We start from the raw sequence: 27656 nt of genomic DNA on the forward strand, positions 1-27656 counted from the left end.
TCCAGCGTGAGATAGCTGACACAGGACGTCATGTGGTGCTTGGCTGTTGACAGAGTTAAATAAATACTCTTTAAAGGGAGAAATACTTTTCTATGTGCAAAAACAACTGAATTCAGCCACCAAATCATTTCCCCCAGCTCATCACCAGCCACCAGAAAAATGACAGGTCATTCTTCACATTGATGGATCTGGAGACTCAGAGCTCTGTCTCTCCTTACTAGTAAGAGAGTTTTACTGTTCCTGGGTTTTCTGGCTGCGATGCACTGCTTTTGTAGTAGCTTTTTGCCCTAAAGGGGCTTTCTGCTTAAGTATATACTATTAGAGGCCTCAAAGAAGGCTAAGTGTTAACTACCCTACTTTTCGAAAGAAAATTTATTTGTAGCTAAATCTAATGTTAAAAACTGACTTTACCTTAAGCACTTCTAGTGGCTTTATGAGAAAACCAAGAAAGTAAATTAATCTATATCTTAAGTTAAACTTTGAAATGAAGATAATTAAAAAGGGATAATTTATTTATAGTTCTTCTTCACTGTAGTATCTAAAATTGTGAGCCAAATAGAAACCGAGAAAACAATGATTTACTTTCAACTTTTAATCAAACATAAGAATAATTGCATGTAGCAATTTTTCTGATTTTAAGGAAGAAAGTTTTCTGGTTTTGTTATACTTTCTATTCTCTGTAGTTTTCAAGCAACTTTATGAATACTAAATCCTACTTTCATAAAACCAGTTTTTTTTTCTGTTGTAATTTTATAATCTGTCAAAACCTTAAGGCTGAAAACTTTTGGCTTAGTCATTTTATTTTTTCTCGACAGTAGATGGCAATATCTGTTCACCTGTAGCAAAAACCTCAATCACAGTAATGACTGTAGACTTAGATTTTTTTTCCTACCCCACTGTGGAGTAAAATCAGTCTATTTAAAATCGTAACACTGAAGACAGAAACAATTTGCATGCCACTATAATCTTACTTTTAAAACTTTGGTTGAAGGGGTACAAAAGTATATGAGTAGATGAGAACTATGCCTTCTTTCACTCCAGGGTAGAGAGGCTGGCAGGTCCAGAAAAGGCGGCAGGATTCAGTGAACAAAGAATGGAGAGGTAGACAGTCCGTGGCAAAAATGAGAGAGGTTAAGCTAACAAATTGGAGCTAGTTCTGTTAAAATTTATGCTCAGATCCTGTTACATACTCATAAAGGCTTTTTGCTTTTTTTGTTTGTTTGTTCAATTTCAAAATGTGGTTTTGCCTAGAAATTTTTAAACTTCATACATTTTTATTTTTGAGAAAGAAAATAAAAAATGCAGAAATAAAACACTGCCAGTTTTGTACCCAAGGCCCATGTTTACACTTCCCTTCTCAAGGAAGTAAGGAGGTAGGGGGTCAAAACCAGTATTTGGGAGAGGTTTCCTTTAGATCTAACCTTCCTTCTGATCCTCTCAACCAGAGCAGTCACATTTCTTATAATGGATTTCTAATATTTGAGGAAATGGCTCCACAGCTTCAAAAATTTTTTAAATTGCAACTGATGGCCTAACAGAATAGCTGCTTTACAGCTTCTACAGCTTTACTTCTGTGATAAAGCAATAAACAAGCTTTCTTAAAGACAGGGGGTAACATGTAGTTGTAGCCTCCTTAACATCAAATATCATCTGTACCTTTGGAAATTTTAATGTATAGTATCGTGCACTCTGAAGTGGGAAACATATTGAAGTATTCTTTATCTTTTACTCTAGGAATTTCCATAATGAGTGTTATCTTCATTAAAATCTACCTTCAAACAAATTAACATTTAGTACTAATTTGATTGCTTATTGGCTATAACTTTCTGTTTTGTATTTTATAATAAGTTGTCCTTTTGCCAAAATAGTTCCATTGATAGTTTGCTCTTTGGATTACTGTGGCTGGGAAAACAGCTGTTTTCAGATAGGACTGCTGGGAAGCATGGCAAGAGTCTACTACTGTACCCACAAGCATCAAGCCATAGACAGAATACAAAGGAAAAGAAAAAGTGGCTCACGCTTGGTATCAAATAGGTTTAGCTTCCATGACATCATAGTGATCAAGACTTCAGATGTTTTAATGGCCCATATTAATATTGGGCCAATTTTCATTAAAAAAATGACTGTTTCCTTGTTTCTGTGATTGACAATCAGCCTCTCAGAATCAATATATCTGATTATAGTCCTTTTGGATTCTTTTTTTAAAGTGGTTCACTTTAAGTAGCTGGATAAATAAATGAAATAAATGTTTTGAGGAGCCAAGGAGAAATACGATATAATCTCTTTCTAGGTCAGTCTGTGTTGGTGACTGTTGATTTCAGTAGAAAATTCCTTAGGATTCTGGAGATGTACAGCAATACTTGAATTCCTATTAGAGGACAGGACCCATGGTAGTCTGTCTGTCTCTCTCATTATTTAAGAAGGTTATGGAATATGTGGTTAGCTGAACACAGTAACTGCATAAATAAATTAACCACATTCCATGAAGTTTTGATGGGTTTATGGTCAAATGAAGGAAATTATCTTGGCTATTTCTTGGTGGATCTTTCCCATAGAGTGTGGCTATGCTTCTCTCTTTATTTCCTGTGAAGTGATGGGTTTCACAGTAGAAGCTTACCTATTTTTAGGATCACTGGACATCTGGCCGGTTTTGCTATTTATGATAAGTCTTCCTTCAGGCAAAGAACTAAATTTCATGATTTCTTTTATCACGTTAAAGTGCCTGTAAACTAATGCATTATAGGATCTACTATACAGAGCTGAGGAATGTCTACAGTGTATATGTATATCTATGTATTTTTCATCACAGGAAGCAGCTTGAATTTCTTTATAATACATGAAACTCTCATCTCTCTTTTTCACCTGGTTTTATGGCCTCTACTATGGCACAAAGAAAAGTGTGACCCTAGAAACAGGCCTTATGATTGTAAGCTCCCCCACATCAGAATACATTAAAGGTTCAATTTAATATTATGCATCTGTAGGCAGCTTTGAACAAACAGAGCGTGATGGTTATGAGTATGAACTGGTAAAGCCTGTTAATTTCACTTCCTTTCCATTCATTCTTATCTCAAATTCTCCAAGGTGGGATTTTTATCTGCATGTTTCCAAGAAGGTGTTCAATTAATAACAGAAAAGAATTAAAGCTGATATGATCATTTCATGTCTTAATTTAACTCTTTTAAATAGACAGCCAGGAAGAAAAAGAACCATTTTCACATTTATTTGTTTTTTTTATTCCAGGTTTTCTCCCATTGTATTTGTCGTGTTATAGATTTAATATTTTCCCCTCAGTAATTTATCACAGTAATCTGGTATTTGATCACTTACCCATGTAGCATATACCAAATTTAACTTTAGGTGAATAATATTTGAAATGTTAATTTGTAATCTGTGCAGAGCTTACGCAAGCCACAAGCACCCTCTCTATTCAGAGCAACTATCTCCTGTTAAGGTGTCCCCATTTGATACTTCTTACATATCATCCTTCCCAAGCTTTCTCCTCTAACCTCAAATTGTTACCCTTCTGTCCGCCTTGGGTTCTAGGCCCTCTGGATTCTGCTTTTAGCTTTTCTCGAGCTGTTAGAGAGCTGGAATGAAAGAGAGCTAGTGCAGTCAACATGCAGCCAGGTCACTCCATCCTTTGAGACTTAATTAAATGGGCTCAACCCCTCACCCCATATGTAGTGGGAAAGGAGGCATCCCTTGACCCCACCTCAATCCACGCCATTTCTGAGGATTGTTGGGGGAGCTTATGCTCTGATCAAGGCCTTTCTGCTTCTGGAAATCTTCTCCACTGAGCATTTGTTCTACTCTCTGTATTTCCTGTCTGCTTTTGTATGTGTCTTCTTTCTGGACATCACTCAGATCCCTTCCCTGACCAAAGTCCTGACAACTCAGGGCTATGTGTGAGATCTTATAGAAGGTTTGGCCACAAAGCCATGCAAAGCACTTACAACTAAATTTCAGATACTTCTGTTCTTAAAAGCCCCTGGCCATGCTGCCTGTGGGCAGTTGCAGTGTTCTCGACTGGAAGAAGGACCCGGGGCTCCCTTTCTCCCTACTTCAAAGTTTGCTCTTTTTCTCTGACTGATATGTGCTCCCAAACCTCACAAATCCTTGTCTGTTCTTATGCACAATAAGTTTGCTTCTCTGGTCTTATTCCTGCCTAGTTAATGGTTTAATCCTTTTCTAGAGATATTTTCATGTTTATAGGGGATAAATTTGAGGAATTGGCTGACTTCTCAAATAGACTACTTGTGGGCCCCTTTGGTGAGATGCATCTGACTAGGAGAACCTGTTTATTTTTATTTTTTTAATATATTTTTTATCTATTTTTTATTGAGGTATAGTTGATCAGGAGAAACTTTTTAACCCCACAAATTGTATCATAAAGGCCACCGATTTCTCCATTTTTCTACCTGTCTTGTGTTCTTATTTTTTCCTCTGCAAGCATATGTATCTATAGGAATGTGGAGACATTCAAAGGACAGAGAGTTCATAATGAAGGTAGATTTTAAGTAGATGTCTGTGCTCAACTATTTATAAGCATTATTTTATTTAATTAAAAACCCTATGAGAAATCTATTGTGTGACAGGAAGCAGTCCCCTTTGAAGTAACTCACCCAAGGTCACATAGGCAGTGGATTCAATCTAGATGGGCGTTACTCCAAAATCCTGTGCCCTTCACCACTAGGCACCAAGGAACTTTTCTCCATACGTAAGTTTATTACATTTCTTCAAGGACAGAAGTCCATTGACTTTAATGTGCCATTTTTCCCCCTAGCCAGTAAATATAGCATTATGTTAACACACACTATTTCTTTATGTGTGAACAAGAATCCATTTGTTGTGGGATATGTTAGTCATGTGACAAGTTTAAACCAATGATAAGGGGTTGAGATAGTGTACTATTATCTAAAAATTAACCTCCAGTCCTTTATAAATATGTATTTTGTATGTGTAGACAATATTATATAAAATCTATTTTCCTTTTTAATCTTCCTGTACCTGCCTCAGTATCAAGAGGGATTGGTATATTCAAGATATTTGGAAATGTTTTACTTGCTAAATTAGAGTAATGTGATGAACTTTATGTTAAAATTAAATATGAGAAAACAATTACTATTTCTAATTTAAATATAATTGCCTTTATCATGGCTCTCCTAAAAATAGGGATTGTTACAAATACATTTACAAAGTCATTTCATGGTATAAAAGGTTTATTACCAAATAATTCATAGAGAAAAGTTGTTCAATTAAAGTTTAGTTTAAAATTTTCCAGTAGGTGATGCATTTTCCAGTAGGTTAAAAAATCCAAAGTTATGAAAAGGTATGTAGTGAAAATTCTCCTTCCCACCTCTGATCTTCCCTTGTATTTCCTGCAACGCATCCCTTCTTTTTCAAGCAATCATTGTTCTATTTTTATGCATTTAAATGTATATTCATATTTCTCCCTCTCATACATAAATATTTGCACATTTAAATACTCTCATGTATGTTGCTTTCTTTACTTAATAATGTGTCATGGAACTTTTCCCATGTCATTACATAAAGATTTTTTTCCTTTTCTTTTCAGATGAATAATATTCAGTTGTATAGATGTACTCAGTCCCCAATCAAAGAATATTTGGCTGTTTTCAATCTTTTACCCTTTTAAACTGTTTCAGTGATTAGCTTTTTGTCATTTTGCATTTATGTGAGTACATCTGTAGGAAGTGGAATTGTTGGATTAAAGAATATATGCACTTATAATTTCAATAGATATTATTCAATTGCCCTCCATAGAAATGCAACTAATTTATAATATAAGCAATATAGGTACAAGAGTTCCTATTTACCTACAGTCATGCCAATAAAGTACTATCAAACTTTGGTTTTAGAGGGTGGGGAGGGTTAAATTTGGACCTCAGGATTTGTAGATACTAACTACTATAAATAAAATAGGTAAATAACAAGGTCCTACTATATAGCACAGGGAACTACATTGAATACCTTGTAATGGCCTATAATGAAAAAAGAATATGAAAAGGAATATATATGTGTATGTATAAATGAATCACTATGCTATACACCAGAAATTAACACAACATTGTAAATTGACTATACTTCAATAAAAAAAAACAACAAAAAAACTTTGTTTTTTGCCATTTTGGTAAGTGAAAAATGGCATCTTAGATATGTATTATTTTAAATTTTCCAATTATGAATGAGCTAAGCTTCTTTTCATATATTTAAGACCAACTTATATTTCCTCCTCTGTGACCTGTCACATACTTTGTCCATAATTTCTATGGAGTTGTTGTTGTTGTTGTTATTATTATTATTATTATTATTATTATTATTATTATTATTATTATTATTATTATTTTCTTATCAGTTACTATTCAGGAGATTAGTCTGTCATACATGATACTTTCCCCAGCCCCACTCCTTGGAGGTAACCACTATTAATAATTTGAGTTTGGAATAAACATATAGATTAGTTTGGTGTCATTTAAAATTTTTCCAAATTGCTTTTTCCTATCTAGGAATGAGGTCTGCCTTGGGTTTTTTAAACCTCATTTATTATTTTTGTTTGTTAGTTTTATTATTGTGTTTACAGTGGTCTTGAACATTTCTCATTATGCTTATTTCTAGATATTTTATGGATTTTTATTGTGACTATTTTCTTTTTGGTCCAGAAATATCCTATCATCTCTGTCTAGTTCCATGTCCTAGTGTTCTGGTATGTCAGTCCATCACTCTGTAATTGTTCTGAATTTTTGGAGGGAGGGAATATTCAGCCCCACATAGCCATGGGTGGCTGAAGAAGAATAAAAGGGAAAAGCCAGCATGACTCTTATTTATTTCTGTCAAGTTGAGGAGTTTCATTCCCTTGTAACATTCTGTGATTTGGAAGGAAAGGTTCCAACTTTAAAAGTATCATTCCTTAATATGAAAGGACTAATCAATACCTAAGATGAAAATGCAGTACAGACATTCCAGTTTACTTCAAATGTGTTAAAATGGGTCAAATGTGTTAAAATGGGTTAAGAGTTAAAATGGGTTAAGATAGTGATTTTAAAGTTTTTCCTTGGATTAATAGGTTGTAAAAATAGAATTATTTTAATAAAATCAAGATCATCTCCAATGATTATATTTCTAAGAAATTATCCCTTTTTAAAAGAAATGTAAGCCTTACTTTTACTCTAAATAACATGTTTTGGTCAGTAAAAACCTATACCAAGTTAGTGCTATGCACTAGGACATTCTCCACTCTCAGAACTAGTGAAAAAAAAAAAAACCAAAACCCATGACATTATGATTTTTAATTGGTCAGATGATCACAGTTAAAGCAATTTCTTATTCCCTGGGAATGCTTATGTATTAAAAAACAAGTAAAGGGGGGAGGGTATAGCTCAGTGGTAGAGTGCATGCTCAGAATGCATGAGCTCCTGAGTTCAATTACCAGTACTTTCATTTAAAACAAACAAACAAACAAACAGACCAAATTACCTCCCCAACAAAACAAAGCAAAACAAAACAAAAAAATAAAGACAACAATACACTTTTGGATATGGCAAATTCTTATGCTTATCAGCACCTATTCAGCCTAATTTATTAATTCATAATATATATTATGTTTCCATAAGCAGCTATAGATTTCTAAGGTTTATGCCACACCTTTTAGTTTATATTAAATAGTAGTTGCCAAGAAGTTTTTATTTGTTATTTAAAAAATCACCTGTGATAGTGTGAATTATAGATAAGTTGTCCTTTTATTGTTGCCTTTTCCTTCTTCTTTTGAAATTCTTTGTACTGGGGATTTGTGATCAACCCTAGCTTTCCTCATGGTCCATTGGGTATGCCCTTGTGCTCACTATGTTGAGAACATGTTTTTCTGCAAGTGAATGATCAGGGTGCAAGGATGTGGCTTCTGTGCATCAAAACATGGTAGCAGGTTTCATGATTTATCTGATGGGAAATTTTCTCTGGAGGAGCAGTGTTGATGATGTCTCTCTAATTCAGCTACCTCTGCTTCATTGAACACAACTAAACCAGATTTCAAAGCAAATGGGAGACAATGTGGTAAACTGCAGCCAGAAAGACAGCTCTTGAGTATTCCTGACCAAATAAAGGCCTGACAAAGAAGAATATGTGTTGACAGCATTTCTTAGGACATGCTTCAAGGATCACATTAAAACATTTCCACAGGGTACAGGCTTCAATCAGCAGAAGATGTTCTTGTATCCCAAGTACCATAGGGTCGAGTTCTCCAATGACCCCAGCACAGCAACCAATATAGGAGCTGCTAGAGTAATTAAACAGATTTCATTAAGTGTCAGCAAAAGCTCGTGGGCAGCTATTAGACAAACTTTTATGCACTATTATAGTCAGGTCCGTCCAAAAACATCCAGGCTAATCTAATTGAATTGGATATTGAAGTTAAGAATACATTTATTAAAAGGGAGGACTTGTTTTTCTGCCCTAGATGACACTGTTTTAAGAAATTCTTCTATTTCATTCAATTTATGAGATATATAAGTGGCTGGGATAAATTCTCCCAAGGACACTTTTCAGAGAAATGCATATACTCTCTTCTAGTTTTACTGACTTTGGATTCATATTCACCTAATGTTAATTATCTACTATGTTAGGAATTGAATTCTAACAAACCGTAACAGCTATTGTTCTCTGAATTTTATAGTTGAGAAAAGAGGGACTTAGAGAGGTTAAATAATTTACCCAAAATCACACAGACAGTAAATGGGAATAAACCCAGGCTGAATCATGCAAGTTGATTATATTCCCTTTTTACATCAGTTTTATTATGTATTTTTAAAAAGCAGTTGGCATTACATCAGACGTGTATTATACTCATGTCATTAGTGAAGCCTCATTCTATTTGATGTGAAAAATGTTTATGCTAATCACACTTAATAGGGATTTGTCCTGAGAGCAATAAAATTCTTTTCCTACCCAGTTAGCTCACTATATATATTTTCCCATTGCTCTTACCAGTGTGGAAAAGATGAAAACAATGTGAATATGAAGCATTTCCCCCAAAGACAACAAGGTGGATTATTTGGATTGTGGCCACTAGCTTACAGTACTACTCAGAGTTCACAGCTTTTATTCTCCCTTCAAAACTTGTGGGGCCCTGGGGAGAAGCATGAGAAGTAGGAACATGTATAATTGCAGTGGCATGTAAAGTCTAAAATTTGAGAGATAATAGCTTTGGTTTCTCTTAGAGTTGCTTTGGGTTTGTTTGATGGTATCTCCCTCTTATTTTAGTCTTGAGAGTTCACTGAACTCAGAACACTGAGAAAACACTGCCCATTCCCCACCTTAAACCATCCTCCAGTTAATAATCTTGAATAGAAAATTATCTTAAAAACTTCAGAGAAATAATTCTCCAGTTTCTCTGGTGACCTATGCAGTCCAGTGTGAGTAGTTTTTGAAAAATTAAACAGTATCCAGAACAGTATCTAGCACATGATCAGCACTTGATAAATGCTTGGTGAATGAAAGAATTAAACATAAATCCATTTGTTATCCTCAGAGGAGATGGAAAGGCAAGAAGGCTCTTTGCAAAATTGAGATAAATTGAGACTAAGAGGGAAAATTGGATTGAAATCAGACTAAAGTGGGAAAGAATGCCCTTCATCTGTATTGGCTTTTGGTAAAAAAACAAACAAACAAAAATTTAAAGCCAAATTATTTTAACAACAGTAAGAAGAAAATTAATTTTAGTAGTTTTGTGATTCATTATAAATCACTATTAAGCTGACCTGGTAGGAGTGTAACAACAAATGGCATAAAGGACAGTAATGGGAAAAAAAATACTGTATATAATTATTAGACTTGATGGAAGGAAATACCACTTTGGAATCTTATATCTCAAGCCTAAGCTTTGTATACACAAAAAGGTCCAAAGCTACATAACAACAGAATTGAAAAGTGATCTATGATGTAAATTACTAAACAATTCAGAGTCTAACCCCTGAGAAGCGTATGTGTGGTATAGAACAAAACAGCATAGCAAAAGAGTTCAGAATAAAGCTGACATTGAAACTAATTGACTGAAGAAGAGACAGAACTTATAGTCTGAATCTAACCATGTTATTTGACTGTCAAAATTTTAAAGTCAGCATTCTACAGAGGGTTTTGATAGGACCTCAAATTTCATAATGTAATATATATTCAAAATATCCAGAATACAATCCAAAATTACTCGACGTATGAGGAACAGGAAAATGTGACCAATTCACAAGTGAAAATACAATCAACAAATGCCAACCCTCAGATGACCCAGATTGTGGAATTACCAGACTTTAAAGCAGCAATTATAATCATCCTCCATAAAGTGAAACTGAACACATTTGAAATGAATGAAAAGTAGAAAATTTGACGAAAGAAATAGAAATTATAAACAGAAGAGCCAAACTGAGATTTCATAGTTGAAAAATACAGTGAGTGAAATAAAAAAAAAATTCACTGGATGGGTTCAATGGCAGAATTGAGATGATGGAAGAAGGAGTCAGAATTTGAAGACTGATCAATAGAAATCACCCATAGTAAAGAACTGAGAGAGAAAAGGCTTTTTTTTTTTTTTTTTAAAGCAGACCATCAGTACTTATGGGACAATATTTTAAGATATAACATGTACATTATTGTGGTCCCAGAAAGAGAAGAGAGGAGATTGATGCAGAAAAAATATTTGAGAAATAGTGGTTGAAAACTTTCCAATTTGGTGAAACACATAAGGTTACAAAATAAACTCAAAGAAAACCACACCAGACACATTATAATCAAACTGTTGAAGACCAAACGTAAAGCAAAAAAATCTTAAAAGCAGCCAGAAAAAATAACACATTACACAGAGCCTAGAAGACAGTGGAATAACATCTTTAAAGTGCTTAAAGAAAAGAATTGTTAACTGAGAATTCTACATCTAGTGAAAATATCCTTCAGGAATAATGGGGAAATAAAGATATTCTCAGAGGGAGAAAACTAAGAAAATTCATTGCCAGCAGGCCCGCTCTAAAAGAAACGATAAAGGAGGTTCTCCAAGCTAAAGGGAAATGATTCAAGAGGGAAAATTAAGATGTTAAAAATAAAGGAAGAACAAACTCATGTTTGGGTAAATGTAATAGCGTATTTTTCCCTCATAAATTCTTTAAAATTTTTATGACTATTGACAGCAAAAATGTAAGACTAGTAGGGATTTCAATGTATGTAGATGTCATAAATGGCAATCACAACGTAAAAAGGGGGAAGGCTAAAGAGACAAGTAATTGTAAGTCTGCTTCTACATTTTACTTAAAGTGCTAATATTAATTCTAAATGGATGATTATAGGTTAGGCAGGCATATTGTACCCTCTATAGGCTGTATACCCCAAACAGTGAATTTTACTGTCTGTGAATTTGAAACCCAGGGTACTTTAAGGACTTTTATAAATCATTGAATTTGAAAGGAAAAAAGATAAGAGGAGATTAAGATTTTGAAGTTTTGTAGCATTTGTTGAGAAGGGGAAGTTTCATTAACTCAAGCATGAGACGTATACAAGTTCTTACTCTGAAATCAATGATTTATCCTCATATTCTCACCACAGTCTACATGGTTTCAATATTCTTCAAATTCAGCTCAATAAAAGCATCTGGCAGTTGGCTTTGCACACCTGGCCGGATAACTAAGTAGTGTTATCATAGCCTCCCATTATCATAGCCTCAAGAAGGTCTGCAATGAAGCATTTTATGATGTTTTTCTTTTTGACTTTGGTTTCTAGTGACCTTTATTCCTCAGTTTTCCTGAGGATTGAAAAATTGTTTGGGAAGACACTTGAAAAAGATAATGCTGAATTAATAACTTAAACCATAAAATAGGGTAAACGCTAAGTGGGTCAAAGACTTAAGTGTAAAAAAGTATGCTAGTACAAGGAAAAACATGATGAGTTCCTTTATAAACATTGAATGGGGAAAGCCTTTTTATGATTCAAAATTCAGAGGCCATGAAAGAAAAGATTTTGACAAATTCAACTACATATATAAAAACTGTAGCAAAAACAGCACAAGAGGTCAAAAGACAGTGAAAGTATTTGCTGCTCATAACACAGAAAGAGGGCTAAATTCCTGAGAACTTCCATAAATTGAGTAAGTCCAACAACTCAATAGAAAAATAGGTAAAGAACAAGAAGAGACAGTTTGCAGAAAAAGAAATGTGAATTTCCCTTCAACTTATGTCAAATTGCTTAACCTCACTCATCAAAAGAAAAACACAATTAAATCTCTAGTACTGGACTTGAAGGAAGGGAAACAAAAGGTTTCATCTCTACATAGAGGAATTTGGCAATATCTAGCAAAATTTCTTTGACCAAGAAAAAAAAAAAAAAAAGGACTACACAAAGGTATTCTTTGCAGCACCATTTGTAATAGCAAAAGAAATACTGGAAACAACCCAAATGGCCATCAGTTAGAGAATGGTTAAATAAAATATGGTATATACACAAAATGAAGTACTAAGCAGCTGAAAAGGAATGAGGACTATCTCTATATACTGTTATGAAATGGGCTCCAGATATATATTAAGTGCAAAAAACAAGGTGGATAAAAGTATATATATTACATGCCACTGTTTATCTAAGGAGATATATGTGTGTGTGCGTGCGCCCTTTTGCTTTGCTTATAAACATGCATATAAAAAAACCCCAACAACATTAGAAGCTGTGGTAGGAAGAATTCTAGGATGGCTCTCAATATTCTGGCTTCCTAGTATATACGCCTTGTATCATCTCTTCCTCTTGAGTGTGGGTGGGATTGGTCAATATGATGCTCTCCTGCTGGCCTGGAAGAAAGAAAATAGCCATGTTGTGGAATGCATATTGGAGGAAGCCATGTTGCTAGGACCTGAGGGAGGTCTCTAGTAGCTGAGAGTGAACCCAGGCCAACAGCCTGCAAGGAACAAGGACCTCAGTCCTATAACCATAAAGAATTGAATGAACTTGGAAGATGACCCTGAGCTCTAGATGACTGCAGTCCTGGCTGAGATCTCGATTTCAGCTTTGTGAGCCCTGAACAGAAAACTCTGTTACACCCTGCTCAGGCTTCTAGCCCATAGAAATTATGCGATAATACATGTACTTTGTTTTAAGTTACTAAGTTCGTGGTAATTTGTTAGGCAACAATAGAAAACAAACAGAAGCATAAACCAAAAGCTTCAGAAAACTTGGTAGTAAAGGGAGAGGGGTGGAGAATGAAACTTTTATGTTTGTATTTGTCTTTATTTTGTTTTGAATTTTAAATCGTGGAAATATATTTATCTATGCTAAAATTAAATAAAAAAGAAACCAAACAGAAAAATAACCCAACAGCTGAGCACTGAAGAGTTTCTGAGCACAGTTCAGGGCTGCTAATGTACACAGTTCTGCTCCATCTTAAGTCCTCTGAACTCTGCAGAATCTAATACACAGAATGATATAACTCACATACTGCTCACCTTTGTGTGCCACAGAACAGTTCCTCGGGGTGAACAGGATGTACCAACAGCCAGAGAAAGGTTGAGTGTGGAGGTGAAGTCTTAGCATCCTTGAGGAACATGCAGAAGAGGACATCAAAGCATAGAGATTCTGCCATTGAGGAAATGTCTCCTTACATCCTTTGAAATGACACTTCCCTTCCTACTATAGAACAGGTCACTCTCCAAGAGCCATGCTCTTACACTTCCAGAAATACCTTCTGTCTGTTCTCATCAAAGACTATACTTTTGAAATAGTTTGATAATATTCATTCATCCAGTATCAGTTATAAATATGGGCAATGGGGGAGAAGCCAATGGAGAAAGGGAAATAGATAAAACAAGATCCCAAAGTAAAATAACGCATAACAGGAAAACTATACAAGCAAGAATGGCACCTTTGTCAGAGATAAAATCAGAACAGGTAAAGATAGAAACAAATCAGAAAATTGAGAGGATGCTAAGTTCAAGACCCTTGGTTACAAGTACAGAAATGTGATTAAAACTGGCTTAAGTAGAAAAGATAATTTATTGGCTCATATAATTACAATGTCCTGTGGTATGACAACTTCACAATAGGCAGATCTAGGGCCTCTAGGATGCCATCAGGACCAGAACTTCTTTCCTCTGGCTTTTTGTTAGGCAGGCTCTTCCCTTGTGGGGCAAGATGAGGGCTTATAGCACCAGGTTTGTTTCTTTACAGATTAGCAATCCCCAAAGCAAAAGAAAGTTATTTTCTGCATTATAGTTCTGACAAAGGTTTTATTGGTCTGGCTCAGCTCACATGCTCATCCCTGATTGTTTACTGTGCCTGGACAGCCAGGCCTGAGTCACATACTCAGCTTTGGAGGAGATGGAGGCCAGCCCACTGGAGTTACATGGAGTCAGGGTGGGAGAGGAGCTGGTCCTCAAAGGAAAATTTGAGTGTACTGAATCTGGGAAGGTAAAAGCAACAGATACCCACTGTAAGGGGGGAAGTTTGGGGACTATGAACCTGATCAACATGAAAAGAAGAGGGTTAACAATTCATCTACAGGGTGCAAGGAAAACAGGAGGAAAGGACATTAGGAAGTAAAGGGAGAGGAAAACATTTGGTGTCAATGCAGTGGGAGTCTACAGAGATTAGTAAAATAATCATTGAGCAGCCCTGAGGGCCCAATTAAAGTTAGATAGTGTGGATTTGTCATTAAGTCATTAAACTTGATTTTCCATAGACTCATAGCAGGAGGGAAGAAAGGACATTTTACTGTAGCTTTCCCAGGACTAGAGATTGGCCTAAGGGTGGGGAGAAATCAGGTGCTAGCAAAGTCATGGTTAAGATGGGGTCCAAGCTGAGGTGTGACAGAAGGGAAACTAGCTGGTGGCTGGTGGATGAAGAATTGGGGGGGGGTGTCAAAGGACTGAAGGTCATAAGGCAGATAGAAAGCAGTTTTAGCAGGAGCAGTGGAGTGTAGATGATGAAGGACATGTGTTCTGGAGTTGCAAGATATGTAGGTCGCACAGAGACAGAGAACAGAGAGCCCTAGCTCTCAGGGTACTGTTGCAGGTTGGGTTCTTGGGGAGCAGGGTCTGAAATGGAGTGAGGAGTGCAAAGGGCTTACTGAGGAGTGAAAACCAGTGAATGAAGAAAGGAAAGAGTAGGACTGGCCAGGCGGAGCCATCAGACCATGACACAGACCTGACAAACCCTTTGTCTTCCAGACCAGGAGCTCCAGAATGCCTATTAGAGCAGTCCTCTGTTGAGTGGGAATGGCTAGGCCCTGGAACCACCATCTTGCTTAGTCCTTGGCTTTGGCCATATGGAAAAGAACGTGAACTCCCCAGAGAGCTGGGGCTAACAGCGGAAGGCTATCGGCTAATTGCACTCTTCACAGCTGGTAACTATTCCTCGCTTGAAGGGGAATCTGAGTGTTCCTACCCAGGTATCTTTATGCAAATTAGAAAAATGCATCTCCTCTGGGAGTCCACGACCCTGGGGGTACTTGGCTTGGTGAACATAAGGAGACTCTGGCCATATTTGGAGGCGAGGGGCGGCACCCCTACCTCGGGGCACACACAGCTCTGTACCAAGGAACACAGCTTGGTAAGAAGAGCAGCCCCCGTTCACTCCTTCATATGGGTGCTTTGGACAGTGTGCAAACTGCAAGGCTAAATGCAGTGACCCTGATGGACAGACTGTGAAACTGATGATTGTAGCAGCTACCCCCACTTTCCTTCTCAGCAGAACCCAGAAGATATCCTCTTTGTCCCCAAGCAGGGGAAAGTGAGCTCCTCCTGGGTCTTGAATGATCTTAACCAATAATGGTAATCCCATCCTCTTTGCCACGGATTGGCTCAGGAATTCAGGTTTAAACCAATTGCTTTGTATGTTCCCTGTTTCTGGTCCAGGGGTGGGAATATGACCTAAATGGGTCCAATCAGACATGATTGGAGGAGAGTTCCCACCTCTGCCCCTCACCTGCACTGGGACAATAGCAAGAGAACATGTGGTGCCAGTTGCTTCTGGCAGCCATTCTAAACTCTTGAGGAAGCCAGACTTTGGATTGAGTTTACAGAGTAGGGAGATGGAAAGAACCTTGGTCCTTGGATCCTGCATGGCATTGTTGAGCTTCTCAATCATGCAGCCCTAAAGTCTGGTCCAGCCTTAATTCCTATTATATAAAATAAATACCCTAATCAGTTAAGCCAGCCTGAGTTGGGGGCTTAGATTCTTGCAGCCAAGTGTCCTGACTGACACTAGGGTATTAGAGGAGTTATCAGAGCAGTTAAGCTGGGAGGAGCCCCAGAGTGATGGTAAAGGAAAAAGTGAATGGGTCGCTTTTGGTTAACATCATGGAGTAGGGTGGCAAACTTTCCTTGAAGTTGGTAGACAGTGGTGATATGGACAGGGGGAACTATAAAGAGAGAGCAAGAAATTTTGAAAGAGGAGTGCTGCTTGGGGCTGAGAAACAATATATAGAGTTATTAAAAGTATGAACTCTGGGCTCAGAATGCTTAAGTTCCAACCAAAGGTGGAAGCCAGAGCCAGAGCTCTACCATTTGATCATTGTATCACCTTTGGCAACTTCATTTCTCTGGACCACAATTTCCTCATCTCTTAAAGGGAAGTTGTAAGGACAGAATAGGATAATTATTTATCAGGTACTTAGTACATATTAAGCTCAATAATTATTGCTTTAAAAGATGATATCAGATGAATGGAGACTGTTTCTCAACAAAAATCACTCTGTTGACCCCAAACTCTAGACTGTTTTGTATCCAGGAAAAAAGCTAAGGGATTGGGATAGAAGAGCTGTAAATGCTCTTCTTGTGGTAGTGAGAATGGGGAAAAAGTAAATTTATGGAGTTTGATTTTGCCTCTCCTGTCTATGGATTAGAAGTCGAGAAACGCCAGGTTAGAGCCTCTGGAGATGCAGGAGGAGCAGGCCTCTGCCTTTGTTTATCGCGGAGGGTGGAACGGAGGTGCAGGAGTGTGAGAGCATGGTAGGGGGCTGCTGTGGAATGGGGGAATTGGGTAACAGTTCAGGAAGTGGGCTGGAGGATCATGCAGATGGGAGGCAGAGGCCAGGGTGATTAACAGGGAGCCTGAGTGTTGGAGGACTTGATAGACTGACCACATCCCGAGCTCCAAGGAGATCAGAATGATAGAGGGGGCCTTGGCTCAGGCACTGGTGGAGAACACCCACCCTAATGTTAGTGACTAGGGATAGCCTACAGAAGGGGAACACATCTCCCATTTAAAGGGAATGTATTTTGTTTTTCTGACTTTGTTCAGGCTGTGCTAATTTGCAAGGCAGAGACCTTCAGTGTCTGAAGTAGCATCTACCCCGGGAGCTTGCAGGGCCGTGGGGCCAGCTCCCAGGGAAGGAAAGCTCATGCTCCTTTCTCCTCTCGGGACCCGTGGTTAATGCGCTGCCAGGTCACTAGCAGTTTGTAATCGTGTTTGTGTCCACTGTGGTGAGTCCCCCAGGGAGATACGGGAATTCCAGAGACAGTGGTGCTGCCAAGCTGTGTGTGTCCAGAGGTCATTCCGCTGCTCTGCTTGGGGTCAGAGAAGTAGGGAGAAGAGTCTGGTGGACATGGAGTGCCGGCATGAGAGCATTTGCCAAGATCAAAATGTTCCCCATCGCTGCAAGCAGATGAGATCTTGGAACCTGGAATCACACAGTCGTGGCTCCAGCAGGGCTTCTGGCAACAGCCCCAGTGTCTTCAGCTACAGACACCACCTCTGTGAATGCCAAGAAAAGCAAACACAGGCCCCAGATCTCCTGTTGCACCAACTGGAAAGAAGCCCGCAGTTGAGGAGCTGAGCTGAGGACTGTCTTCCCATAGCTCTTGATTTTCCACCATTCTTCCCCCATCTGAATCAAGCAAACAAACAACATACTTGTAATAAAATTCACAGGTGTGGCTGGTTTATATGCTAGGATTCTCTTGTGATCAAATTCCCTGTAGGACTCCAGGATAAAATGGTGAATAAAGCAGGATAATGCAGTGTGTCCCAGATGTTTGACACTCAGGAGGGAAGGAATCCTGGAAACACAGAGATTTCATTCCAGCCCTGGGAGCTGGTTCTTTTCAGTGGCCAGGATGGTGTCACTCAAATACCCTCCAGCCAGCTTCAGCCAAATATTTGCCAAGTTTCTTCTCATAGTGATAAAGGTGGGGGTGGGGGTGGGGGTGGGGGTGGAGGTGGAGATGATTCTATAAAGCTGAAAGAGCAAGGAAATAAATGCCATCTTAAAGTCCTGGCCTTCCAAGATTGGCAAATAAGATCAGAAATACATCTGGGGAACCGCTGCCCCCTCTCTCTCCCTCTTCAGAGATGGTCCACACTCTGTCTATGGAGTGTGTACCTACTTTTAATCTGAGCACTCAACCCCCACACCTTGTGGCCTTTCTCTTGCCTTTCAATGTATCTCTCTGAATAAATCTACCTTTACTCAAAAAAAAAAAAAAAAAAAAAAAAAAGAAATACATCTGGGGAAGAAGCTTTTCTCAGGTTTAGGAGAAGAAAAGTAGAATTAATAATAGCCAGAGTGATAATAAGCTACCAAGAAGGGGAAAATAGCCCGAGTTTACCAAAGAAAATTGTGAGCCACTGATGGCACAAGTATGAGTGGGGAATGTGAGATTTAAGGAGTCTGAATTTCTTGAAAATGAACTGTGGGTGGTTGGTGACTCAAGTCTTCAGATATTCCAGACTTTACTTTCCTGATTCAATAGGGTTTAATCCTATTTTCAATCAGTGGCTGAATTTCTAGATAGAGGTCAGTCAACATATGAGTTTTGGTCATATTTCACGTGTGAGGCATTGGGTTTCCTCTGGATTATTTCTGAGAGCCCTCCTCTGTTAGTGCTTTTGTGAGCCCTGGAGACCCTTCTGCCACCAGTCTCTCCCATTCTCTCATTTGTCCTCCATACCCCATCATACTGTCCAAAATACTTCTACTTCATACTTAGGCAGATTTTCAAGTATGTAAAAATATAAAGAGAATGTTCCAAAAGACCACCATACCCATTTTGCAGCTTCAACAATTATCAACATTTTGTAAATCTTCCTTTTTACCCCTTATTTCAAAGCAAATCCCAGATATTATATCCTTTTCATTCTTTAACGTATTTTTTACATTGCTACTTCCATTCAAAAATCATGTTTCCTTGTTTGTTTGAAAAATTTATTGTGAAATGTAGATATAAAAGAGTGTTTTAAATGCATAGGAATGCTTAAAATAAAACAAACAAAAAATAAAACAAGCATTCATATACTTACCTCCAATCTTAAGAAAAAGAACATTTATCTTTTTTTTTTCAAAAAAACAAAGATGGAATTTGACTTGTAGATCCTATGACGATAGTAAACTAGCACCTATTCTTGGCTCCCTCCCCTAAAGTCACCTCACATAAACTAGAGAAGTGAGTACATCATTGCTGCTGCCATCACCCCCAGAAACACTGGACTCTCAGTTCTGCCACATCCACCCTGAATAGTCAGACTGTCCTTGCCTCTGTGCATCATCCCCTTGAGGTATAAAAATCCTGGGTTAGAGCATCTGATTGGCCAAGGCTAGATCACATGACTGTGCCCTGCCTGGGAATGGAAATCGGCTTCCTTGCTGATGACTCTGATGGTAGGAGGGGGCCCTGCCTTCATTCCTTTTATATTTTCCCCCAATGGGAAGGAGATTTAGATACTGAGCACAAAAAGGTAAAAGTCCATTGTATCAAGTGTAGATCTCTGTCAGGCCAGTCTTCTGAGCTCCAATTGGTACATCCAACATCCAACTTCTCACCACCATTTCGCTGTTCCCCAGGTGTCTCAGACTCAGCATATTCAACTCTGAGCCTGTCATCTTTCCTCAACTCCTTTTCTTCACCTCCTTTCTTTTACTTGGTGAGTGGCATTGCCACTCCCCAGTTCCCCAAATCAGAAACCCAGAGGTTATCTGGGAATTCCCTGATATCTTCCATATTTAGTTTTAACATCTTTTGAACGTATCTCCAGCCCACTTCCTTTGTCTCTATGTTCCCTGCCTGGTTCAGATCCTCAGCATCCTTTACCACAGTGGCTTTGTCTTAGTCTGGGTTTCTCCAGAAGCAGATACTGAAATAAAAACAAGTAATTTATTTCAGAGGTGAAGTACACAGGATAGGGGAATGGGGATGTGCGACAAGGAAGAGAAAGCAGCCAAAAGGTCTTTTATCAAGCTGGCTGCCAATGTGGGCATCTGGAGCTTAATCCCATTGGTGCCAGCCCTCAGTCTCTGGTTGAGGGTGTGGCTGGAGCATGAATTCTCTGACACTTGGAGGTGTGGCAACAAAGTGAGCTGCAGCAGCAAGAGAAAGCTCTCAGGTGTGGAAATGCAAGTGCTGGCAGTTGGAGGACTGATGGTATGCACCAAATTTCTAGGGTTAGGCCCTGGTGGCATGTGATACAGGCCTTTAACTGTCCTATATTGTACCCTTCCCACTTACCCAATTATCTATTTTTCAGCCAGAGTGATATTTCTAAAATTGCAATCTGATCATGGCATGGCTCCATTGAAAATCCTTTTGAGGCTTTTCAAAGCTTTCTGTATAAGATTCAAATAATTTAGCAAAGCATGCAAGCCCTTTTCTTCATCATTTGTCTCTTACTTACCTCTTCAGTCTGATGTCTTACTACCTCCTCTTCCTATCCTCTCAAGATACTGTTCCATTCTTAATGAACCACTTGCACTTCGTTAGAATGTGCCACAGTCTTTCACGGTTCTGTACCTCTACAAGTGCTGGCTCCCTCCTTGGAATGCTCTTCCCGGCTCCTCTGCCAGTCTCCTTCCAGACTATGGAGCAGCTGAGCACGTGGGGCTCTGGGTAGACTACCAGAGTTTTAATCAGAGCAGAGAGAGAGGGGAGCAGAAGTATCCATATACCTACATATATATATGTGTGTTCCTTGTAAGACTTTATCCTGAAAATGTGTCCTGCTGCTAATAAAATAAAAATAGAAATGGAAAATGACTGAATTAGACTATCAAAACCAGTGCCATCAAATATTTGAATCATACAAATAACTCTCTTAGTTCAAATTCCTCACTGCTCACCAAGCAACCTTCTGGTTATAATATGATTTAAATATTAACTGCCTGCAGGGAAAGTGTGGGCCATACCAAAATGAGCATTCTTTTGTGTGTCGTAGTCATATTTTTTATTTAAATGAATAAAATTGCATTATGATTTACATGTCAGTCCCCTGTGTATTTGGTTATCATGAAGTAGTCTCATTGAGCCTGTTAACTCTGGTGCACTGTGGAGATCAAATTTTTGAATCTGTAAAGCCAAGGACCATACACACCTTTGAGGACTGTGATGTCACCAAGGCAATGCCCACATGTTAGTTAGGTAACAAGCCAGCTGGTTTTCTTATGGCAACACCTGCTATTATTCTTCTTTTTAGTGTATAATGATTCAGGCCCACCTAATTGTTGTTGATTTATTGATTTACAAGCCATGCTTTAAACATACCACCTTTGGTGTCCAAAAATGTTGCCAGTAGGTGTCAGAAGGACTTTTTGTGTGTGTGCCTTACTTTTCTGTTAGTGGTTATATGTGGAACTATATATATAAGCCATGAACATCTTCTCATTCAATTTTCTCTTTGACCTATGTATTTTTGAGGCTGCTGATTGAATAGGCTGCACTGCTGAAAAGAATTTATCTTGGACAATATGCAAGCTGGGTGATTCACACAGACTGACTCTGTGGCCTTATCCAACGAGTCAGCCTAGACAAAATGATTGAATCCTAGGTTTAAGAATAAAAGGATTCTATTTTTCCAAAAAACCTCATGTAGTAGAGAGTGTTGCAGGGGAAGATTAATCTTCTATGATTAAGTAGTTCCATAGGGATGTTAAACTAATAAGTGTCAAAAAATTAGAAGAATAATTGTTTCAGGTTAGTAATATGTGGTTCTATTCACTCATTTTGTGCAAGCTGAAGAATGTCTAAATAAAATGTCACCCGTCCACACTTTAAGTAAGTTATATTATTAGCTCTAAATATCTATCCTGAGAAGTTTGTGCTCTTAAACATATTAAATAAGTCCATACTAAACTCAGCTTAGAAGGTAATTCAAGAAAGATCATCTCTCCTGATTAGATGTGGAACAGAAAACATTTGATTTGCAACAACTAATTTGATGTTCTATATCTTGGTTTACCAAACAAGAACTTGATCCAGAATTTGATATATGGAGTGTAGCCACCTTTCAGAAGAGATACCCTTGAGCAGATAAAACCCTCCCACTCATGGTCCTCTTTCTCTTTCCTTTTCCTCGGGCTGGATGCAGATAATGATGCCCTGAAGAATGGCAGAGCCACAGTCTGGAAGAAGCTTGGGTCCCTGAATTACCATGTGGAGGAGACCCAAGGCACTGGCTTAAATTCCCTACTGGGACTGTTTTAGAAGTAAAAATAAATATTCTATTGTTGGAGCCATTACTTGCTTTTTGTCATGCCAATTAGTCTACCCTAACTGATATGTTATGAGAAATAGAATGTGTGAAGTTAATGATATCAGAGGGACATAAGAAGTCACCAGGACTCTGAGATGAAATAAAAAAGCAAGGAGAGGGGAACTTCAACATGTTTACAAAAGTGGGAGTTTGACCAAAAAGAATTAAATTTTGGTAAATGCAAACAGTACATGCATCATTCCTGTTTACGCTGGTGCCCATCTCATATTATAATTTGAGAACAATCACACAAAAATGAAATAAATAGACATTAGAGGTCTAGCGTGCTCTTGTTCTAGCTAGATTTACCTGCAGAAAATGTCTAGAGTAGGGTGGAGTGGTAGTGGTTGTGCTGAGACAAAAGATGGAGTGAAACAGGAAAGAAGTTGAAGAATGTATAAAAAGGTTAATTTGAGCCTGCATGTTTGTGATATTGGTAGGAATACTGAGGGTTTGTTTAGCAATAGACTTTGGCCAAAGTCACTGAAGATAATAAGCCACACCATGCCATGTCCCCCTGGTCATCATGATGGACTTTGCTGTCAAGGATGGACCTTGGGCTAGAAAATGATGACTCTCCTGGTGATCTATGTAAACTGGCCTGGGATTGTGGCATTTGGGGCAGCTACTGCTTGGATAGCCATCTGTACTTCCAGGAGGATGGGCCCACTGAGGGGTAGTGGAGTGGCACAAGGAGGCAACAGTATGATACATTTTTAAAAATAGCCACTTTCTTATACATTTATTTATTTATTTAGAAATACTGTCTTTTTTAAATTGAAGAATAGTTAATTTACAATGTTGTGTTAGTTTCATGTGTACAGCAAAGTGACTCAGTTATACATATATCTATTCCTCTTCAGATTCTTTTCTATTATAGGTTATTAAAAGATATTGAATATAGTTCCCCATGCTATACAGTAGGTCCTTTTTGTCTATTTTATGTATAGTAGTGTGCATCTGTTAATCCCAAGCTCCCAGTTTATCCCTACCCCCTTTCCCCTTTGTAACCATAAGTTTGTTTTCTATGTCTGTGAGTCTATTTCTGTTTTTTAAATAAGTTTTTAAGATTCCATGTATAAGTGATATCATATATTTGTCTTTCTCTGTCTCATTTACTTCACTTAAAATGATAATCTCTAGGTCCATACATGTTGATGCAAATGGTATTATTTCATTCTTCTTTATTTAGTCACTTTCTTACTTAAGGACATGTATATTTTCACTCTTTTGCTAGTACAAACAATCCTTCAGTGAGCAACCCTGAATTTTAATATGTCTTTCTGCATGGGATATGAGTGTATCTGAAGGTAAGTTACTAGATGTGAAATGTATTTGACTTTTTAAAAATTATATAATTTTTGCTATTAATTTTCTTAATCTCTCAATATTTTAATAGTTAAAAAAGCAATAAAATTATATAACAGGATCATTTGGCAGGAAGTAACAAAAAACCCAGCTCCCAGTTATTAAGGAAAATAAAAGGAACAGTATGGTGACTTCAGGCTTGATTTAGTCAGTGGCTCAACAGTGTCTCAGACTGAGGCTGTCTCCATCTCTCCACTTTGTATCACAAGCACATGCCTAGATCAGTCATTGTGAGGGGAATTGGACCATCATCATGGTCTTAGACCAATCAGGACTCATCTTCTAGGGTTTAGGTAGGACCAACCTCCCTGATGCAAAAGGCAAAGGAAGGAAAGCACATACCTATAAGCAACCCAGGTTCTATAAGAATGGGAAAAGGGAAGAATGGTTGTTGGCTAGACATCTCACAATGTTTACTACAGATTATGTTTGCTATGTCTTCTTTCAGAAAAATCTGCTTTTAACATACTTCAAAATTGGATTTCTTATCCATTTTGAGTAATATTTCTATCAATATGTAATGGTGATATTATTGAACTGTTGATAACCACATATACAGCCACAGCTGTATATTCAAAATAAGGTTACTTCCAGTTTAAGGGATTAATACTAACATAGGTTTAAAAGATATTTTTAAAAACCTTTCCTGTTCTTTTGAAACCAGGTCACTAAATCTCTCTTATAATGGTTGCAGCTGAAAGACCAAATTTGTATACGAGAAATGTTGTTTTAAGTTTGTAAATCTTTATGTTGATTTAAAATGGAAATACTTCTGCTTGTATGCTAACTCATATTGTATTGGCCAACTCATATTTTAAAATGCTAATTTGGCCTTGAAGATTTATTCATACATTTTTTGAGTAGACAAATGCTGCACATTAATTAAATTTGACTTACAGACAGCTTATTGGCTTCATGTAGGTTCAAAAATTTAAATGCTATTTTTCATTATAGCTGCAGGCTCTCATGTCTACTCATTGCAAACTGTGGCTAATTTAACCCTTTGTTTTGGTGTTTTAAAGACATTAATTATCTCAGAGGAAGAGGAAAGGGAACACTGTAGAATTAAAAGTGTAATAGAAACAACTGAGGTGTAGGATATGGTTGGGAAAGTTTCAAAACCGGAGTCCTTTGTCCACTGATAAAGAGATTTCTGGGAAAGGCTTTGTTTTCCCTCCTCTTCATTCTTCTTCTTCCTTCCTCCTGTCAGGAGGCATAAGGCTCGAGATGAAGCTGCTCCCTGGCAGCCTGGAGAGACAAGCCCTATGTTAGTGATGGTGAAGATATTTGGAGCTAGAGCCTGGGTGGCTCTGAATTGCCAATCTCTGGCTCTAATTTGGGGAAGAATCTTACACTGTTTAGTTAAGCCACTGTAAGTGGATTTTTTATTTGGATGTAGCTAAATGCCATTCTGATACGCCTGCATCTTAACTGATAGTCCTGCTCAGACTACTATCTCCTCAAAGGTAGAGCCTAGGCCCTTATTTCTGAACCCTGACTATACCTAATGTTTGGTACATAGTAAATATTTCCTCTAATGCTAAAAATGGTATTCAGTGGTAGAGTATGTGCTTAGTGTGCATGAGTCCTGAGTTCAGTCCCTGGTACCCCTATTAAATAAATAAATAAACCTAATTACTCGCACCCCCCCCCAAAAAAAACCTCTTAAATCTGTTTCAACTCTGAGATTTTATGGTTTTATTCTGTTAACCACTTATGGTGTTTGCTCTCACTCCAGCCTATACCCTCCTCCTGAGCCATTCTATTGCATGCCATTTTAAAGGAACCCCCAAACTGAGAAGCAGAGGTTGGTCTCCACTTCTCAGTAATATGGGTTAGTGCTGAAATTACCTTCCTTGCTTAATAAACTTCTAGCCATTTATCCACATTTGTTCTTGTTTCCATTTCGTACATGGGACCTGTAAAGACTTTTCAACATGAGACTGAAATTTTAGATTCCTTTGAATGTGGTTTCACTCAGAAAACACTTAAAACAATAATTTTGACTTAGGAATTTAATATATTAACAGCTGCCGGTGTTAGTCATCAAATTTGCCTCCTTGAGAGGCTGCCCTGGGCCTCAGGTAAAATTCATCATCCTCCTAGATAAAAATGCATTTCCTTAGACCCTGACTTGTGCCCCAGGGGACCGATCAGGCTGATGGTGATGATTATTGTAATGAGCAGTGATTACTGTTGGCTGAACACTGATTCCAGAATTTCTGAAGTCAAAAAGAAAGAAAAACATATCCAGCTATTATTACAGCAGGGAAGAGAACTTGATTCCATAAGACGTTTGTTGTTTAACTCCCATTAACAGTAAAGGATTATACATGTGCATTTCTCACTCATCAATAGCTTCAAAGAATTCAAAATGGGCATCTCCCAATTAGTTTCTGAAAGCATAAGTAGTGTTATCACTCAGAAGGAGGCAAAATTAATGTCCTTTTATTAAAAGGAAGTTCAGTGGAAAAATAGTCACTTCTTAAATTAACCATAGAAGAGCTTTTACACTATGAGAAGTAAGGACCAGAACACTTAGATCATCACTAAAATTACTCCAAGTCATAGATGATGATGGGTTAAACATTCACAAAAAAGAAGAAAGAAGTCCCATGAGTTGGTGGCTTCTTGTTGAGCTGGAAGAACATGGAATATATAATTCAAATTTCTCTGGGCCATGTGACTTAGTCAAAGAGCCCTAGATGTTAGAGCTAGAGCTAAATTAGTGACTATACTCACCAAATTTCAAACCTCTTCAAAGGACATTTGAAAAAGCCAGTAATACTTACCTGTGCAACCCAGGCACTACCCTTAAAGATGAGGTATTGTTTTTAGACTTCCTCAGAATTTGTCTCACCCAAAGGCTTTTCCTTATTGAACTAATCCCTAGAGATGATCTTTTACAGTTGCTCTACCTATCCTTGAAATGTCAACTAAAATCACTTCATTTGTTGAACAAGTGCCATGAAGAAAAGAAAACTAAGTAACATAGTAAAAAGTGATGGGTTGGATGGTGGCTGCTATAGAATGAATGGTCAGGGAAAGGAAGTGACTTTTGAGCTAAGCTAAGAAGGAGCTGGAAAACAGAAGTTCTAGGAGGTAAATGTTTTAGGCAGACCGAGACATGAAGACTTCAAGATTTTTCTCGAGTACAGAGTGACTAGGGAATGTACAGGAGCCCCCTATGCTGGAACAAAGGTGGGAGTGGCTGAGCGGGGCTGATCTGAAATGAGGTTTGATGAGTAGGCAAGGGTCAGATCAGACAGGCCTTAGGAAAGAATTAGAATATATTCTAAGTGGAAAGCTGGTGGATCATGACCTGATCTCATCTATGTTTTTAAAAGACAAATACATTGTTGTGTAGAAAATGGATGCTGTTAGGTAAGAGAGGAGATGTAAGACTGTCAGGAGGGTGTTGGGTTAAGTCTCATTGAAGAATGATGGCAATTAGACTGGAGTGATAGGAAACGGAGAGAGGTGAGTGGATTCAGGATATATTTTGGAAGAACAGCCAACAAAACCTGATGAATTTCACATAGGGTATGTGGGAAAGGGAAGAATCAGGGCTTGAACTGAGTGGATGATGTTGTCATTTAGTGAAATGGGCAGACTGGAGAAGGACCAGATTATTTTGTGGAGTTAGGAAAAAAGTTGTGGACATATTAAGTTTAAGGTTCCTCTTAGATATCTCAGAAAATTTGTTTGGAAAGTGAAGCTGAATTTGTTAATAATGTTTTTACTGGATTATTGAGGAAGTGGGGAGAGACACCAAAGACAACCTTTTTAAAGTTTTAAAT

At 37.9% G+C, this 27656-nt stretch overlaps 1 long non-coding RNA gene across 1 annotated transcript in view; it reads left to right on the plus strand.

The window, feature by feature from the left end:
• Positions 1-22418, plus strand: part of LOC116665324 — a 35116-nt gene extending 12698 nt beyond the window's left edge. The window contains exon 3 of the long non-coding RNA XR_004321895.1: positions 22324-22418. This is a non-coding gene — a long non-coding RNA (uncharacterized LOC116665324). The remainder of the gene's footprint in view (positions 1-22323) is intronic.
• Positions 22419-27656: the final 5238 nt, after the last annotated feature.

Source organism: Camelus ferus, chromosome 1 (assembly GCF_009834535.1).
Source record: "Camelus ferus isolate YT-003-E chromosome 1, BCGSAC_Cfer_1.0, whole genome shotgun sequence".
NCBI classification, from domain to species: Eukaryota; Metazoa; Chordata; class Mammalia; order Artiodactyla; family Camelidae; genus Camelus; species Camelus ferus.